The sequence below is a fragment of the Herpailurus yagouaroundi genome, unplaced genomic scaffold, assembly GCF_014898765.1.
Source record: "Herpailurus yagouaroundi ecotype Mexico unplaced genomic scaffold, PumYag 140, whole genome shotgun sequence".
Lineage (NCBI taxonomy): Eukaryota > Metazoa > Chordata > Mammalia > Carnivora > Felidae > Herpailurus > Herpailurus yagouaroundi.
In genome coordinates this window covers 49,211,397-49,226,919 of record NW_024412395.1, presented here as the reverse complement: position 1 = coordinate 49,226,919, position 15,523 = coordinate 49,211,397, and the positions used below count along the sequence as shown (strand labels likewise).

General features: G+C 39.1%; 1 protein-coding gene across 3 annotated transcripts in view; it reads right to left on the bottom strand.

Annotated features, from left to right (window-relative positions):
• Positions 1-15,523, bottom strand: part of B3GALT1 (beta-1,3-galactosyltransferase 1) — a 524,490-nt gene that overhangs the window by 51,301 nt on the left and 457,666 nt on the right. For 2 of the 3 annotated variants that reach the window (XM_040475280.1, XM_040475281.1), the window contains one exon: positions 5,560-5,796. The exons of the other annotated variant lie outside the window; for it this stretch is intronic. The gene's annotated coding sequence lies outside the window, so the exon portion shown is untranslated. The remainder of the gene's footprint in view (positions 1-5,559; positions 5,797-15,523) is intronic. 3 annotated transcript variants of the gene reach the window in all.

Here is a 15,523-nt window from a genome sequence, read left to right as displayed (position 1 = left end):
AAGAAATGACTCATCATGAATATATTCACCAAGTGGCTCTTTTGGAAGAGTTTTTCATGTATGGTTTTTAAATTCAGGTCCAGAGCATGTCTCCTTTCTGTGAATGCTTTCTCTAGACTCCAACATGCAAGCTAAGTGGGTTGAGGGCTCCTAGATTAGGACATAAAAGCCGTCGGCCTAAATTCTTCCTGGTCTGTGAGGACTCATCAGGGACAGGTCTCATTCACACAAATGCCCATCCCCAGACACAAAGACAAGGATCAATAGATTCCTTTGGTTCCTCACTGGAAGCCTCCCTTTTCTGAGGGAGGGAAAGATGAATTTAAATAGGGTTGAAGCCAAGTTGTTTACAGAAGGCTTCTCAATATTAAGGAATAATTCTAAAGTTTCAAAGATTTATGGTTAGGTAGGGAAGCTGAGTTGCAGATAATACTTTTAGTGTATTTACCACTTTCATTTTAGTTTGGGACTTATATTTGCATATTTTTATGTTTCATGATTGTGCTTGGTCGAGAAAGTTTAGGGGGAGGGTTTGAATAGGGTGGGTGATGGTGGGTTGTAGGGGAGGACGGTACAGGTGGCACCAATATTTAAATCCTAAATATTGGATTTAAAGGTTAAAAAAACAGTCTCCAGAGGTTGTTTAACCATGGGATTCCAAATTTTAGAAGACACCACATAAGAATGCTCACTGCTGACTGACTATCCTGGGAGCTGTGTGTATGTCCCATATTTTTCCTCCTGGGATCCCTGTCTCAATGATTTTATGTATATGAAATAAAGAGAAAACATTTAGTTGGACTGAAATAGAGCAAATAATGAAATGCTATCGTTCCCTCAGCATGATATTTTTATATTCATTCAACAAATGTCTAATGAGAATATATATATATATATATACATATATATATATTATATATATATATGTCAGGCACTAATCTAGGTGCCTGGAAATACATCAGTGCATATAACTGATAGAAATCCCTCCTCTGGTGAAGCTTATGTTTTAGGGGGAGAATCTATGTATTATACCATGTGTGTATGTGTGTGTGTGTGTGTGTGTGTGTGTGTGTGTGTGTGTATACATATATATATATACATATATATAATTCATCAATAGAATTAACTTATTCATTTATTGAAATCAGAAATTTTATTAAGACTAAGAACCTTTGTGAGTCTTGTACACATCTTATATTTCATAAAGTAATTAGATTGCCCTTTAACATTTGCTTTAAACTTTCCCCCTCATTTCTTAATGAGATTACATTCTACCACAGCTTGACAAGAGCAAGCACCAGGCATAAGGAATAAAACCACAAAGAACCATTTAGAGTGTTCTAGAAAGCATGACTTCTCAAAACTAAAATCAGGCTTAATGATTTGGTTTGAAACACTTTTTCAAACTCTCTCTTTGCATTTGATGGACAATCATTTTTAGCAAAAGTTAGTGAAGCAAAAAAAAAATCTTAATATGTTACATTTATGTTTTTGGTTTCTGAAAATGATGGTTTGTTTCTAAGAGTTGATTTTGATACACTTCATCAACATTGAGACAAATGCTTGGATGTAGACTTCTTTTAATCTGATACTGACCATTCACAGATGAAATGACTAGAGTCAAAAGGCTGTATCAACCAGCATATTTAGGACATGGTATCTATGGCAACATAAATTAAAGTGCACTCATTGAAATCACAGGATTAGAAAGCACTGTGAAAAACTTACTCACTCAGGAATACCACTGAATAGATGGAAACTTATTTGGCATTCAAAAATATTTATTGAAGCCCTACTATGGATCAGATATTGTACTATATATCAGAATGACTAAGTCATGGGTCATATTCTCAAGAAGCCAACAGCTAACAACAAAGTCAGAATTATAGACAATCTAAGTATTACTCAGTGTTATAATGATGGCATATTTAAGGTGATATGAAAACCTGCCAAAACTGTTCTCCAATTCATGGCCTCTCAAAAAGGTTCCTGCAATCTTCCTCATCCACTTACCTCACTAGAGAAAAACCTTTATTTTTACTAATTACTGCTTACTGTCTAGTGCAATCCACCATGTTCATTTTTTTGTTTTACATTGCTTTCAGATGTCTAACTAGTATTTCCTTAGTGAAACCTTTGTTATGTGTTACTTAAAAAATTTTTTTTAAATGTTTATTTATTATTTTGAGAGAGAGACAGAGCATGAACAGGGAAAGGGCATAGATAGAGGGAGACACAGAATCAGAAGCAGGCTCCAGGCTCCAAGCTGTCAGCACAGAGCCCGACACGGGGCTCGAACTCACGAACTGTGAGATCATGACCTGAGCCGAAATCCGACGCTCAACCGATTGATCCACCCAGGCGCATGCCCATGTTATGTGTTATTTTTTAAAGATATTTGTTTATTTTTGTGAGAGTGCGTGCATGCCGTGCAGGCACGCGTGAGGGAGGGGCAGAGGGAGGGACACAGAGCATCAGAGGCAGTCCCTGTGCTGTCAGTGCAGGGCCTGAGGTGAGGCTCGAACTCACAAACTGTGAGATTATGACCTGAGCCACAGTTGGATGCTTAACTGACTGAGCCACCCAGGCACCCAACCTTTCATATGTTTTAAATTCAAAAAAATTATTATACCAAAATAAGATTTTAATTGTTGAATTCACTTGCAAACTATCTCTTTCCGACAAAGATTTCAGGGGCATAAAGCAGAAGATATAACTGTAAGGCAAATAAAAAAGAAATGGAAAAATTGACCTAAGTTATAAACAATCAGATAAATTAACCATAAGAGTTATTGTTACTAATAGTTGGAGGTCTCTTTTAGATTTGTCTTTGAGCTTCCTGGCAGCCAATACAAAAATGAGAAATGTGACAAGTTGGTTACATAGTTTTTTTAAATATGAAAGTAATAAACATGCCAGTTTATCAGGGGAGATAATGTTATTTTTGACATTAAAGTCTTTTACATGGAGTGGGGAGACTAAATATATAATGGCCACTATCCAAATGTTTAAACCTATTTCATATGACCAGTTAAAATCAAGTGCAATAAAAACAAAGGACTAATATTAAAGCACAATTCAGTGAAGGCAGTTCTAGATCGAAGCACATCATTATGATATGAACACATGACCCAGGATATGAATACATAGATAGATCAGTTACTCAACATTTTCCCTCAAATCACTCTTTCATCTGGCATTAGAAATATCTGCATAGCTGACAATTCAAGGTTAATTCTCTGGGAAAAACAAACAAACACGTTGGAGAGCTAGTTTTCTTTAATGCTAACTGATGGTGGATGGATGGTCTCTAAGCTTTGAAATTTCTATCAACTAGTGGTAGGACCGTTTACTGTTAAAGATGAGAAAACAAAGCAGCATGGATCTCTGCTTGTTCAGAATGTGCGGAAGGCCCCATCCTAGCACAGAAACAAATGAAAGGAATCAGGAGTCTCCTTAGATACAGCATTGGATTGATTCTAAGTCTTGAATAAATATCCCAAATATTACCATAGGATAGAGAAGAAAGGGTTTTACGGAGGAGTTATTTTTAAGACAGATATAAAAGAACCAATTATTTTTGTTAATTCAGGCAAATAAAAGGGCAATTCTGCCAAAAAAAGCAACGATGACTCTAACCAGGACAAGAGAAAGCAACACACATGCAGAAGTGAGTCGTTCTGAGGCGTTTTTCCCCCTAATTAAAATTTCAAAGGGAGCATTGGTGTCATAATAGTCTCAGAATATTCTTCCCTGTAGCTTTCCACTCTAGAGCAATATATCAAATTGTTTCTACCTTTCCTTATAATTTTGGATTCCAAGAATTTTTTAAATTAAACTTTTTATTCTGAGATCATTAAAGACAACACGCAGTCGTAACTTGTAATTGTTTTTTAATTCTCTTTACTATGTACCTGCTATGTAGGTTCTTGGGGAAAATACAAATCATAGTTTGCCAATAGAATTTTAATCTAAATAATCAAAAAGCCAAAGGCAAGCTGAGTTTAATAGTAGAAATCGACCGGGCTGTCCCGGTGCTGAGACTGCCTGGGGACCGGGTTACCTCTCCCACTTCACCCGTGTATTGGTCCTTGTTCAGGAGCCATTGTCTGCAATCAGAAAGTAAGTGGGTACTTGAGGCTCTGAGATTTATTTTACATCAATCCAAATATAATTTCAAAGGTGGGAAAGGAAAGCCATTTCTTTCTTATCTTGATATCGGTAATTGGAGACCCGTGTGACTGTGTTGACCTTCCGTCCTCCGTGGAGGCAGTGAGATGAAAGAAGGTGAGAAGAGCCTAGTCTTTGATCATTTTGACTTTGTGGAATTGGGTGACCAGGATGAAAGTCAACAGTTTACCACATTAATGCATTCCAACTTAAACTTTTTAAAAGGGGGAAATAAAAAGGATTTGTTCAATAAACAGCTTGTTGGAAAAATAGCGACAATGAAGTTGACCTTCCTGTTACCGCAAAGGGGCTTTCCTAAGTGTCTTATGGATAAATTTCAAGGTTGAGGAAAATAACCAATACACGGCAAAGCTTTCTGGTTTTTTTTTTTTTTTTTTTTTTTGTCTGGTGGATCATCTAAAGAAGGGCCAAAATCCAAAGCTATCAATTAAACTGGATGCCTGATAGATGAGGGAATTTTCACCATATAGTTTGTTTATTAAATGCTCTGGTTACTGTTATGCAAAACACAACAAAGGAGCTGGCGTTCCTACTACGGTTTTTTGCACAATGGCAAATCGACAGAAAGAATTTTATTCTTTTACATTATGAACTAAGGCAACATGTTCCAGAGAGTGTGTTTCTTTATTAAAAACATCAAATTCAACCAGACTTATTTGAATAAGACATATATTCATTAGGCTCACTGTAAGGTTTTAGTTTATTCAGTGATAATAAAGCTGAAAAATAATTGAGTCGGACTAGTGTTAATCACTGAAGAACACATTTTTGTTTCAAACATTAGAAATATTTCTAAGCAGTAAGAGACGGATCTCCAGAATGTGAGAAGGACTCAGAAGAACGGGGCTTTAAGCTGCAAAAAGTGCATAATATGCCTGTTGAGTCTCCTTCCTACTAAAATAGCTGGTGGTGGAGAATCTTCAAAATTTCACCTTTTTGGAAAATCCTGTTTGAAAAATGGGCTGGTTTTGAAGCAAAACAGTTTCAGGTTAGGAAGACAGTGTGCTTGAAAGGAAAGGAGTCCGGGGGACTTATATAGAGATACATCTATATAACCTGTGAAATCCTAACATTTGAAAGTAACATGTGTGAATATCCATCATTCGAATGTTTGCTAAGTGTCTAGAACTTGATACCATGCAGGTCAAACATCAGGTTGGGGGATGAATTCTTCATTTCTAAAAACAAAAATGATGCAATACATCTACTTTATCCTCTGAGTCTGCAAAACATTGATCACTTTGGTTATTTATATTTGGGAAATTCTACTCACCACCTTACTTTTTTACAGTTTGTCTTTCGCCCACAACTAGACTGGAAGAAGCCAAACTAATCATTTTCCCTGTAGCAGACAAGGTTTGTTCCTACCTGGTCCTCATTGTTTTCTGCCTCTTCCTTAGAAACAGGATTTTGCTCTGGTCTGTACCCTACCCGTGCTCCAGGAAGGGCAGACACCAGCCTGAGCTGAGTCATACTGACTTAAGCTACTTCATGGTGGCCTTGTTTCCTCTGTCCGTGGTTAAGTTAGGCAGGGACATTTGCCTCAGTTCTGGTCATGAGACTTGAGAGATCTGCTGAGGGATTCTGGGGATGGCTTCCTTCATTCTGAGAGAGAGAGAGAGAGAGGCACTCAGTGTACAAGCTCCCTTTTTAAGCCGTCACACGTTGGTATGGCCACAGGTGGTGCCTGCATGTATGAGCTAGCACTATATTGTGACCGTGAGCAAAAGGGAAGTGGAAAGATGGAAGGAAAGGGAACCTGAATTCTGATGGACTTGGTTAATCGACCAATCCTGGGCTTACCTGACTTACACAATTGTGGTTATTGGAGACAATTAATCCCCTGAAAGCACTTTAATTGATACATTTGTATCAGCTACACAAGTGAGTAGCCAGCTTCATTTCTTTCTCTTCCTCATCTTCCACTTCTATCTATCTATCTGTCTGTCTGTCTATCTATCTATCTATCATCTATATCTATCTATCTATCTATCTATCTATCTATCTATCTATCTATCTATCTATCTATTTAAATTCTGTCCTCCTGTCTTGCTTTTGCTCCTGAATGTCTTTTTTATGGGCTCTTAACAACAATTTCTAATTGACTTCATGTCTGCAGCCTTGGTCTCTGGACACATCCAGCAGACTGTAATCACCCTGCCCTTTCTAGAAGGGAAACTAAGTCACATTATTCTTCCACTTAAATTCTTTAATGTGTCTCACTGTTGGGAATGGTGACTATAAGTCCGTGTTTTCATATTTACAAGGTATTTTATATTCTGATTCTTGCCAAATTTTCTACCCTGAAATACTCCTTTTTAGGAGTATTCAACTGGCAGTAGTGTTCAACTGGCTCCTACTCCTCCTTCAAGACCTAGCTGAAAAGCAAGAAGTCCCCTCTGAGCTCCTGCTGGCCCCCTGGTCAATTGATCACTCCCTCTTTGTGCCACCTCAGTATCCTGTAGGTGATTTTACCGATGCTTATCTTACAATATTCTGTGTATTTGTCTGTAATCTGTCTTCTTCAATAAAACACAAACTCCTTGAAGCCAGGGGGTATGCCTTAGTTTTCTGAGTTTCTAATGCTCAATACAGGGATTTGTGCATAGTAGGTATTTAATAAGTGTATTGTGATTGATTCTAGAAGGAGGTCTATGGTGCAAAGGTGGGAAATTCTAACTCAGCAGAGCTCAAGTTTCAGTATAAGAAATGTATAGAATGTCTCTGCTGTCTTTTGTCGGTACCTTGGGCTAATAATGCCTATGTAATGATATGGGGGTGATCAATACTACAATCCATAAAAAAAGATTAGAGTAAATTATTCTTGTTTTTCTTCTTCTTCTTCTTCTTCTTCTTCTTCTTCTTCTTCTTCTTCTTTGGTTTGTATTTGTTTTGGAAAATCATTCAGGAGGTAGTGATAAATGGCTTCTTAGAAGTCATAAACTGCTAAGTAATGATCAAAGCATGAATTGTTCAATAGTTCAATCCATAAAGAAGTAGTTACTGCTTGTCTATTGCATGCCAAGGTTTTAAAAATACCTTTTCTTTCTAGCAGCAGCTCAAATGACTGTCAATCTTTATGAATTCTTTTGAGAAATACATAAAATAAATACAAAATCTAATTCCAAAGGTCAAAAATGTAATTTGTATCCTCATTTACAAGAAGAAAATATAATTTTGGTTAAGGGTGTATCACTATGTTCATAAAAACATGGCAGCCTTGATCCCTGCTCACTTTATGTGGGGATATTTTATGGCTTTCTCTGTAATTTACAAAATCGATTCCTAGGCACATGTGTTCTGCATTAGAGTCCTGATCAAATGATTATATTGACTGCAAAGTCAAGTGGGGAAATACAATTCTATGGCCAAAATTCCTTCATGTTCATCCTTCAGAGACTGTCTGAGTAAACCCAAGCAAGCAGAAGGCAGTATATCCAAGCCAGATTTTGGATTTACAAGACTGCTCTGAATTTGGTATCTAATTGTGACTTGGAAAGCTGCTCAGACTTTTGGAGGCCAGTTTTCTTTCATATCTAAAAATGATCATAAAAATCACCTACATCAGGAATTTATTTCAGTGAGATAAAAAATGAGATAATGGCTCATGTGACACAACCAGAGAGGATGAACCATTGTTTAAGGCATGGTCTCCAGAGCAAGGCTGCCTGGATATGAATCCTACTACTATACACCCGCTGTGTGCCCTCTGTTGAATTCCTTACCCTCTCTGTGCTTTCATTTTCCTGCATGTAAGTGGGGATGATAATAATGCCTACCTATAGGGTTGTCATAAGGATTAAATGTGCTAATGTTTGTAAAACACTTAGAGCACTGCCTGGCACCTAGGAAGTGCTAAGTAAGTGTTTGATAGATAAACAGTAATTTGTATTCATCTCCTGACACAGTTCCGGCAAATAAAAACCTAAAGTGGAGATCTCTGCATTTATGCCACGTCCACGTAAAAGGGCAACTCAAAGAAAATAATGTAATAATGTAAGTAGGAGGAAAGGGAGGCACCTTGTTTAAGAACGTAATTAGGTCAATACCAATGGTAATTTCAAAGCTTTGGCTGGGTATTTTTGTAGTTAAGGGAACAGCCATTAAAGGTAAAAAAAAAAAAATCACTATTTTATATCCTGATAGAACAACGATTGGCATGATTAGACAGGAAAGGAGGAAGAGAGGAAGGAGATAACCAGGATTTGCACAAGAACACGGACACAGACCCCATTCTGGGAGAGAGCTGGAGTCTTTCAGGCAGAGAAATGTTCAATTTCAAAGCCCTGCCTCTCGAGTCTGTGCTTGGGGAGTGTGTGGTTATATGGATGTGGGCTGTGCCAGGAATAGATACCGTAGAACCAGAACGTTTTCATTTGATTTAGTTGGTAGACCCTACTCCCCAGTTTTAGCATTCAGGTAATTTTTCTGACCTTCCAAATTCAGTTTATTCACTGAGAAAATAGGGACTTCGTTTGTTGCATTAATTATTGATAGAGCTATCAGTTTTAGTACCTGCTAGTATGTATATTTCTTGATTTAAACCTCATAGCAGCCCTGTATGATAGGCGCTGTTATATCCATGTGACAGACAAGGACATGGGGGTCAGATCACTCACTGATGGTAACAGAATGGGGCAGCCCTAGATTTCACTCCATGCTGATTCCAAAGTCTGTACTTTTTTCAATATTTCTTTTCTTTTTTTCACTATTTCTGATTGCATGTCCATGGCTGAATTTAGATAGTATGGGTATGACAGTCCTCTAGCTGGCCCAAATATGGACAGCCCAGGCCATAATTATGGCCTACGGTTACTTTATTTTAGTTAATCAAAATGTAAAACCTGATTCTCAGCCTTACGTGTACATTTGAATCATGCGGGGAGCTTAAAAGAAAAAAAAAAAAAAGGCATGTCTGAGACTAATCCTGAACCAATGAAATCAGTATCTCTGGGCCTGGAAATGGGCTCACATGTGCATTGTGCCCGAGCTTTTCAGGTATTTCTAATTGTAGCCCCGGCTGAGAACCACTCATTTACACAAAGAGATCAGTACGTGTCTAGGTTGTAGGTGAGAATCATGATCTTTAAGAAAGTAGACAGGAGGTTTGAGAAAAAAATACTAGTAAATACTTCTATAGAATCAATAGGGAAGTTATAAAACAGTGCATCCTTGATATTTCAGTTATAAATATTCCATGTTCCTAAATGCCAGTCCATGCTAATATGTGTGATAAAGGAACGAAGATACATTTATTGTATTTATTAGTGCCTGCCACTTAACTTAAGTTATCATTTAATTTACTAAAATACTTATAACATGGAGAGAAGTCCAAAAACAGAAGGAAGATTTTTCTGGCAACAATCTGAGGTCATATTATTAAATAAGCCCCCAAAGAGGTTAGTAAGAATGTGGCCAACACAGAAAATGAGCACATTAATTACCCAAACACCACTCCTTTTAAAGAGAATCAAATAATGCCGTGGAGCTGAATTACCCTTTCCCCATTTATTACCATTTCATTTGATCCTATAACATTCCCAGAAGGATGTGATGCTATTACTCCTGTGTGACAGGTGAGAATCCTGAGATTCTGTGTATGAACAACTCACCCAAAGTGGAACTAAAACGCAGGTTTCCTGGCTGCAAATTGTCCTCTTTCCACTACTTCACACTAATGGGAATGATCTGGATTCAACGAATCCTTCATGATGTCAAAGCCGATCCAAATTCACAGAGTGAGAGGCAGACCTGCCATTTGCATCTGTGTTGATTTAATAGCTATAGTGATTCAGAAAAGCTGACTAGTGAGAATGATTGGAAATGAGCAGTGGAAATTGCTTTCAATGTAGCACCCATGAATCAATGGTTCTTGCTGATTTGAACAGTTGGAAAAAGTTTACTGATACGAAGTCGGAAAAGCAGTTGTAGAAAAGCCCTAAGGGTGAACAGAGCTTTGTCAATGTTCACAGAAGGCTTTTGACTTCTCATTTGACTTCATGAACAGTGAGCTGAGTGAAAAAGAATACCGCTCCCTAAAGCAGAACACCTCAGCAAGAAGGAATCTGGGGTTTGGCCACTGAATTCATAAGGAAATCCTTACATAAATAATTGTGGATCCAAGCACTCCTGTTTAATGCTCAGCAAAGCATGACATTCAAGGATTTAACGTATTTTTTTCCAATTAGCTACTTGATTTACTCCAGCAATAGAAAATAAGATATTTCTAATAATACGACTTAGACCAGTGCATTACAGTGTCAGTCGCTAAAAATTATACTGTTTACTTGGAATTCAGAATTCACGTGTCTCCTTAACTGCAACACAAACTGAGTGGACCGGCATGTGAACATTTTCTAGAAAACCTAAGATGGGTCTTGTCCAAGGGGTTGCTGTATCACTGTCACCTGAAATCTGAAAACAAGGACGGAGGAGAAAAAAGGCTGCCCCTGGGACAATAACCCGGTACATGAAGCTCTTTTTGTGATCTGCTTCTCAGTCGATTCTCTATTTCAGTCTGTGCATCTGGCTGTTCTCTCTCTGCTCTCTGCTCCTATGATTCTGACCATCTTCTCACAGGTTCCTCACTTGCGCTTTCACATCAGATCTGGCCTTCTGAGTCCGAATCCCCCCATGTCTGGTTTTCAGTTATGGTATTCTTGACCTTGACTTGTATCTCCATTCAAATGGGGACCATTATTGAAAGCAAAGTTAGCACTTACTTTTAGGTAAGGACAATTACATATTGTTTAAATGCACTGGCTTCTCTATGGCCACTTGATCTTGTGGTAGAGGTCAAAAGTACACACCAAATGAATGGGCAGACTAATATATACAGACGGTTTCAATGCTTTTTGAACTAGAGTAATACACGCCGTATTTAAATACTGCATTTTAAGACATGTTTACTGTTTTGTGTTTAAGAAAAAAGCCAGCTTTGGGGCGCCTGGGTGGCTCAGTCGGTTAAGCATCCGACTTCAGCTCGGGTCAGGATCTCGCGGTCCATGAGTTCGAGCCCCGCGTAGGGCTCTGGGCTGATGGCTCAGAGCCTGGAGCCTGCTTCCGGATTCTGTGTCTCCCTCTCTCTCTGCCCCTCCCCCATTCATGCTCTGTCTCTCTCTGTCCCAAAAATAAATAAAAAAAGTTAAAAAAAATTAAAAAAAAAAAAAGAGAAAAAAGCCAGCTTTAAAATACCATAACAATACAAAGTCCTCATTCCCTCTAGAGCACTAACTATATATAGGAGTGGTCTCCTCTGTTTTTATCATTGTTCAGATGTAGTTTTCGTTGTGTCATAATAATTTGGTCGTACTGTGCTTGGAATAGGGTGTGCTCTCCTTTAAATATAACATTGTTTTACATACACTTTCTAAATATTTATATAGTGCAGATAGTCATCATTTTTATTGCTACAGACTTTATCACCATATTAAAGTTTAAAGTTTGTTTAATCACTCCCTAATTGTTGAGCATTTGTGGTGTTTCCAGTGATGTGCTATAACAAGGTAGCTGTAAACAACTTTGCAAAAGTAGGCCTAAAAGCTATTTTCTTTAGATAATTCCCCAGTATGAGGATACCAGCTCAAAGGGCATGATCATTTTATTTGGCTCTTGCAGTGCCAGAATGTGCTCTAAAAATAACGTACTAATTAACAGCGGCACTGCCAATGGAAGAAGGCATCGCTATCCCTTTCTATCTCTATGAATGTTTATATTGTCATGAAAAAAGCGACATGGCCTCAGACTCTTCAAAAACAATAGGTGTGAACAACGTTTTTTTGCAGCCAAGTGTGCGCACGGGACTCCTCAGAGGCACACATGTCTCCTTGTGGTTGGCCACTCATCTGCAGGCCCAGTAGCAGGACCGCTGGGTGTGCTGAACGCTTGGTTTCGTGCCCTTAGCACATTTTACCTGGCCTGCCGGAAGTCAGTGCTCTGCAGACGGCTTAGGGAACAGGAGCAGGGAGCAAGGGTTTGGAGTTTGAGAAGGAACTGGGCTAGGTAAAGTATGGGCATTCTCCCCAGACTCCCAGCTTCAAATGCCTCATGCCATCTACGTCATACTCATTTGTAACTACCACTGCCAGTTCCTTCCCAGATCCAGCCTCCTACTGCTGCCGCTGCAACTGTCATGCTTATTTCTGCTTTAGGCAGTCTTAAGCCTTGGCTACGGCCAGAGGTTACTGGCCTAGAAAAACTGCTTTTAAATCTAATGATAGGGGCGTTGTCCTTAAGACAAAGGAAGTTAATGACCACAGCAACTTTGCCGAATTCTACTTCACCTGAGTGTAGGATTTGGCATTTGAAATCGAGATTAGCTAGAAGGGCACGTTGTCTCTTTGCCCTCTGTTCCTTCCTTCCCCAGATCCCTGGGGAGCCACGTGGACACGATCAAAGTTTCTTTCCCCTCTCCTCCAACCTATGCTAAGTAGTCACCTAGCTCTTCCTTATTATTTGCTTTAAAAGGCAGCAGCCCTGTCGGATAAGGAAAAAAAAAAAAAAAAAAAAAAAAGATCCCAACAAGCTTCACGATAAGAAAATGTGTGGAAAATGACTACACTTTTTTTTTCTCTCTTGCAGATCTAGAAAAATAACTCCTACTCTGCTGGTAGAAGCATCACATAGTGACTCAGAGTCAGGTGTTAGGTGGAGGTGGGATGGGAATATAATGGCTCTTGCAGCTCACTTGGGCTCAAGGAAATAATAATTGCATGGACTCTCAGCTCTGCCATCCTCTCCCTCACCATCATCACTTGTAGTTGACACGGAGATAAACAAGCAAATGTACCCTGGCGGGCCACAAACATCGGCATTTTTTTCCTTCACATACTCCTGTAGAATTCAATAATTAAACCTCACTGAAAGGGGCATTACATTTTTTTGTACCCTCTTTCTTCTTTCGAATCACTTTTCCTTTTTTTGAGCTTTAGTTGTTTGGTATGAGATTGAGGGCCTAACAGAAGGCAGAAGTGGTAAGCTTAAAATTCTCAACCTTATTCCCCCACGAGTGCAGAACTGCAGCAGAAAGCCGGCTTTCTTGCTCTCTGCCAACCCACCCATAAACTAAACATCCCACCAGACTCTGCCTGTACATATGAGAAAATTCTCCAGTAGTCATATGCATCATACAGTCAGCAGCTGCATCTAGTATTTAACCTAAAATGTTTACTTCTTTAATATATTCTTATTACTCTCTCTTTATTTTTACTATTAAGATAATTTCATGGCAATATTAACATAGCTTTCAAAGGGGACTTTGATAGTAAATATAATTTTACTCATTCACTCAATTTTTAGGAAGTTTTCACAATTCCAGAATTTCAAAAATTATATTTAGATTTTTTTAAACATTTATTTATTTTTGAGACAGAGAGAGACAGAGCATGAACAGGGAAGGGTCAGAGAGCGAGGGAGACACAGAATCTGAAACAGGCTCCAGGCTCTGAGCTGTCAGTACAGAGCCCAACACGGGGCTCGAACTCACCGACCGTGAGATCATGACCTGAGCTGAAGTCGGACGCTTAACTGACTGAGGCGCCCCTCAAAAATTATATTTAGAAAAAAAATACTTGCATACATTTTTACTGAGAATCTTAAAGTGCAAGCTCTAGTAAAATAATGTTCTTTCTAGGAGTTGAGAAGAATATGGAATAATCGAGATAATATACCACATTCATTTGGATGAACAGATCCCTTCACTGTGTTGTTGTATTTAAAAGTCTAGAGTTGATCATGTTTATTTATTTTTTCAAGAGTCGCATGCTCTACCCACTGAGCCAGCCAGTTGCCCCTAGAGTTGATCATGTTTAAAAGGATATTTGTAAGGTAAGATTCATATTATGAAAACAGGTTAACTATTTGGCTAGAATATCCAGTTGTGCCCCATTTTATCAGACAGATGCTGCAACTTCTTTTTTTTTTTTTTTAATTTTTTTTTCAACGTTTATTTATTTTTGGGATAGAGAGAGACAGAGCATGAATGGGGGAGGGGCAGAGAGAGAGGGAGACACAGAATGGGAAACAGGCTCCAGGCTCTGAGCCATCAGCCCAGAGCCTGACGCGGGGCTCGAACTCACGGACCGCAAGACCGTGACCTGGCTGAAGTCGGACGCTTAACCGACTGCGCCACCCAGGCGCCCCAAGATGCTGCAACTTCTTGATGGGTACTTAGGAGATGCCATGTCTTGCCTCTCCCAGAATCTTGTTGCTGGGTTTCAGACTTTCCCATCTCTATCCTCCCAGGCCCTTTTCAATGAGCCCAACACCCCCCCCCCCAGACATGTGCAGTGATGTGAAATAACATCACGAGGGACACGTCATTCCTCTTCACAGTTTCCCTTGGCCACCTTCATTGGTTTGCTCTGCTATTGCTCTCTTAATGTCTCAGCTTCTCACTCAAGCCTGGAATCTGGGTTCATAGTCTACACCCAAGCCCTGCATCAGTGTGGAAATAAACTAACACTGGGGTTTGAGCTGAAATCCTTTTGATTTTTCAGATGCTTTGTATCTTCCTCTTCCTCTTTGGTTCTTGAAGCTTTGTACACAGACATAATTTTCAGGGGAGTGATTGTGTGCCTTGGTAAATGGAACGTTGTACTCATTTGGGAAGACTGACTTCAAATAGGAACAGGAGACAAATCCCTAGCTTTGGGAAAGAGCTTGTAAAGAAACCAGGTTTGGTCCCTTTCAGTATATTCTGTTCATGACTATACAGTGATACCTCCTACATTCTCTCAGGCTGCTCATCAGGTACAGTAACACCTGCAGAGCTGAAATCAACGTGGAGTCCTTCACTGAAACTTCAGCATGGATCACTTCTCTGACTTCAAAAAAGTGGCATTTTGGTAGTGTCAGGAAACAATTCTGGGAGACAACTGTGCTTCCAAAATATATAGCAATCTAGTCAATAAGTAGGGCTCTGTCAACAAAGTGTGCATCTGTGAGAGTATGTCAAAATGGACTAACAAAAAGATGTAAAAGAGTCCCTAGAAGCTTTAGGAGCAGAGTACTGTTGTTGGAACTGAATGCCTATTTGAAAGTGCTTGTCAACGGACAGCTGTGTAGATGTCATCATAATAGCTGCCTTCTCTTTGTTAGTGAGTTCTTAAATTTTAGTGGACCTTGCAGAATGCAAAATGACTTTCTTAGAGCATGATTACCATAGTTAATTGTTGAAGGCAGCACTCTTAACCTTTTCTATGCCAATATATACACCAAAAGTAATATTAGAGCAGCGCACTGGGGACAATGGTCAAAGCTGATCATTTGTGGAGATGACTGGACCAGGGATTCTGGACACTTTGAGCTCCATGAGCCACACTTAGGGCTCAGA